We start from the raw sequence: 4,530 nt of genomic DNA, 5'->3' as shown, positions 1-4,530 counted from the left end.
AAGGAAGAATCCTTTACTCCGTTACTCCGTAGCATCTTTGGCCGGGCGCGGTGGCTCAAGCCTGTAATCCCAGCCGAGGATTTGGGAGGGAGAGACCGGCGGATCACGAGGTCAGGAGAGCGAGACCATCCTGGCTAACACGGTGAAACCCCGTCTCTACTAAAAAAAATACAAAAAACTAGCCTAGCCGGGCGAGGTGGCGGGCGCCTGTAGTCCCAGCTACTCAGGAGGCTGAGGCAGAAGAATGGCGTAAACCCGGGAGGTGGAGCTTGCAGTGAGCTGAGATCCGGCTACAGCACTCCAGCCTGGGAAGTTAATCTTTTTGGAGCAAGAGTTAAAAGAGATGACCAAGTGCTGAATTCCCAAGAGGTGATTAAACAGTGCTCAGTGTTAGCCGCATTGTTCTGACTAAAACAATGGAGCGGGGTGGTCTGTGCCCCAGGACCGCAGTCCTCAGGCTGCTGTTTTCCCTGGGAGGAACTGCGGAGTGCGCTGTCTCCCTGGAGAATATCTTCTGGAGACAATGAGGGCAGGGAAGGTGGGAACAGTGGAGAGGCCCAGCTGACCCTCTGGAAGGCGCTAACTCACCTCTGCTCTGGAGAAACTCTCCCAGAATAAATGTGTTCTTGAGAGAAGACTGGGCCACTAAGGAAGTCGCTATCTGCAGCATTGGGGCCAGAGGAGAGGCTGACCTATGCCCTCTGGGTCACATTTTCTTTTTTTTTTTATTTTTTATTTTTTATTTTTTTTATTATACTTTAAGTTCTAGGGTACATGTGCATAACGTGCAGGTTCGTTACATATGTATATTTGTGCCACGTTGGTGTGCTGCACCCATCAACTCATCAGCACCCATCAATTCATCATTTATATCATGTATAACTCCCCAATGCAATCCCTCCCCCCTCCCCCCTCCCCATGATAGGCCCCGGTGTGTGATGTTCCCCTTCCCGAGTCCAACATGCGGTGTTTGGTTTTCTCTTCTTGTGATAGTTTGCTAAGAATGATGGTTTCCAGCTGCATCCATGTCCCTACAAAGGACGCAAACTCATCCTTTTTTATGGCTGCATAGTATTCCATGGTGTATATGTGCCACATTTTCTTAATCCAGTCTGTCACAGATGGACATTTGGGTTGATTCCAAGTCTTTGCTATTGTGAATAGTGCCGCAATAAACATACGTGTGCATGTGTCTTTGTAGTAGAATAATTTATAATCCTTTGGGTATATACCCAGTAGTGGGATGGCTGGGTCATATGGTACATCTAGTTCTAGATCCTTGAGGAATTGCCATACTGTTTTCCATAATGGTTGAACTAGTTTACAATCCCACCAACAGTGTAAAAGTGTTCCTATTTCTCCACATCCTCTCCAACACCTGTTGTTTCCTGACTTCTTAATGATTGCCATTCTAACTGGTGTGAGATGGTATCTCATTGTGGTTTTGATTTGCATTTCTCTGATGGCGAGTGATGATGAGCATTTTTTCATGTGTCTGTTGGCTGTATGAATGTCTTCTTTTGAGAAATGTCTGTTCATATCCTTTGCCCACTTTTTGATGGGGTTGTTTGTTTTTTTCTTGTATATTTGTTTGAGTTCTTTGTAGATTCTGGATATTAGCCCTTTGTCAGATGAGAAGGTTGCAAAAATATTCTCCCATTCTGTAGGTTGCCTGTTCACTCTGATGGTAGTTTCTTTTGCTGTGCAGAAGCTCTTTAGTTTAATTAGATCCCATTTGGGCAAGGACTTCATGTCTAAAACACCAAAAGCAACGGCAGCAAAAGCCAAAATTGACAACTGGGTCACATTTTCTTAATCTTCAGGGTTGTTTCCTGGAAAAATTGCTCTGATAGTAAAGAAGAAACCTGAGAGAGAGGAGAAGAAAAGTCTCTGGGAAGCCTAAGCCCTTTGGAATCATGTGTGAGAAAGAAAACACAACTTTGCAGAAAGCACCTGCCAAGTGCTAAACCCTGAACCCTCCTTTGGCCTAGGGTGAGGCCCAAGACTAGGGATAACATCTTAAAAAACTACTGCTTCTGGGAATGGCCGTAGGCGAGGAAGCACGTGTGTTTCCCCAAGTGAGTGTAGGGGAGAAAAAGTAATATGTTTTCTTCACCCATCACAAGGTTCATGGTTGACTCCTATAGCAAAAGACAGATTAACGAGAGAAGAGCATGCACATTTATTTAATATGTGACACAGGAACCTTCAGAAATAAAGACTCAAAGAAACAGGAAGAACTGCATATTTTTATGCTTAGGTTTGACGAAGAGTAGACAGTCGTGTAGAGGTGTGATCAGACAAAGAGGATGTGACCTAATGGTAACAAACGGTGGGGGCGGGGGGACGGGGGGAATCAGCAGGCCTGTTTGTTCTGATACTTCCTGGGGTCTCTGTGTCTTCCAATCCTTTTCCCCAGGTATAGGGAGGACCTCTCTGGAATGAGAATCTTATGACCTACTTCAGGGAGCATCAGCTAGATTTTGTGGCCTGATTCAGGGGAGAAGGGAGGCAGAAAGTGAGAGTGGCCTTCCTGCTTCTGCTGCTTCCTTGATTGACAAGGTGCCATATTTGGGATAGCGTGTCCTGAACTGCATGATTGGATGCATGTGCAATAAATTGGCAGCTTGGTCCAGTGAATTTAATATGGATGTAAAGGTGTGCAGTCAAGGAGAGTCAAAAGTCAAATTATTTCAGGGAAAGGAACATAAACTGGGGAGGTAGTTAGCTGTGGAGCCACAGCCACTGATAAGAAGGTGTAAAAAAGTATTTTGATAAAGAAAGGGCGCACTCACACTCTGTGCAGTGGATTTCATTTGGTTGGTTAATTAATCCTTGATAAAGCTTTTTCTAAGGCACATGCGTTCCTTTCCCTGTTCTTTTAATGCTGCCAGTCATTGTTCCTGGCAACCACAGGGTGACCAACTTTTCCACTTTCTTTTTTTTTGAGACCGAGTCTTGCTCTGTCACCCAGGCTGGAGTGCAGTGGCGAGATCTTGCTTCACTGCAACCTCCGCATCCTGGGTAGAAGTGATTCTCCTGCCTCAGCCTCTCGAGCAGCTGGGACTACACGTGCACCGTGCCGTGCCACCACGCCCAGCTAATTTTTGTATTTTTAGTAGAGATGGGGTTTCACCATATTGGCCAGGCTGGTCTTGAACTCCTGACCTCGTGATCCACCCACCTCGGCCTCCGAAAGTGCTGGGATTACAGGCATGAGCCACCGTGCCCAGCCTCCACTTTCTATATCAGATGTTGATCCCCAGAAAGCCAAAGATTTCTCCCTGAAGATTAGAGAAAGTGGTCTTTGTGCGGAAAGCTACAGATGAGGAACAGAAGAAAAAATATCCTACTCCTCAAGCCACTGACATAGCCCTAGATAAACGAAAAGCTATGTAGGTGGAGAGAAAGAATGAAGTATGAAGACCACCTGGAGTTTCTGTAGGCCATGGGGAGGGGGGAGGTAGAAACTCTATTTTTATATTAATCTGCCCTTCTACAACCTGCTTCAGTTCTTTCAAGTTTCATCTCTCCTTATATGCTTTCTAATAGCTCACTGCATGTCCAGAAATTACACTTAGAATTAGTATTACTTTTAGAAATGAGTTTGGGTCTGAGAAACTGGGAATTAGGCAAGGTTGAATGAGGCATAATTCTTTAGTTTATTTACTTATGTCACTGAATAACTGTTTTCAACACAATCTCAAATATTTTCCAAAGAATATGCCTCTGTGTAATATTAGTAAATAATGCAGAGTTTTATGGTCACATACGTTGGAGGAATACAGAGCTAATATAAGTTATTTGGGTTTCTTTATGATATGATTGCTCAGAGCCTTTAATAAACTAATGTGCGTTATAAATCAAGATGGGCTGCATGGTGAGCAGTGGGTCCCAAGCTGCTTCTTGGATTATCATGACACAATAGTGATTTAAGGGACACACTTAGAAAACACCAATGATTTCCCAACCAGTTGATCTTGCTATTTGGAAGCTTTTTCCCAGTTTATACCAGAAACACCCCACACAGAGGCATCATGGGGCAGGGGAAGGACACACGGGTCAGAAGACCTGGGTTCTAGTTGTAAGTTCTTCTTACCAGCAGAGGCAAGTAGTAGAAGGTGCTGAACCTTAAGTTTATCATCTGTAAAACTGGATAATCATGGCCTTACTTTGCTTGCAGGGTAGTAGTTGGGAATATCCAATGAGAAATTTGAAATAACACAGATGTAAGTTAGTGGTTGCTGTGATAACATACAGCATAACTGAGGGTGAGAAATTCCTTACCTTTCTTGTTCGGATAATGCTTCATGACAGAGATGTCTCTCTTTGTACTTTATTGACTCTATCAAATCAACAAAAGTTTGAATGCCTATTTTGTAATAAAGCATTTCTTAAGTTGATTCTAGGAGAACTATGCTGAGATTCATATCTACCTTCTCGTAACATCTAAATTCCCCATATTTCTTGTCCTGGCATTACTTAGGAATGTAATGTCAATGCATCACTCACTTTGGTTGTTTGGATGTG

The sequence above is a fragment of the Rhinopithecus bieti genome, unplaced genomic scaffold (genome assembly GCF_001698545.2).
Source record: "Rhinopithecus bieti isolate Rb0 unplaced genomic scaffold, ASM169854v2 scaffold_115, whole genome shotgun sequence".
NCBI lineage: Eukaryota > Metazoa > Chordata > Mammalia > Primates > Cercopithecidae > Rhinopithecus > Rhinopithecus bieti.
This window is presented reverse-complemented; position numbering follows the sequence as displayed.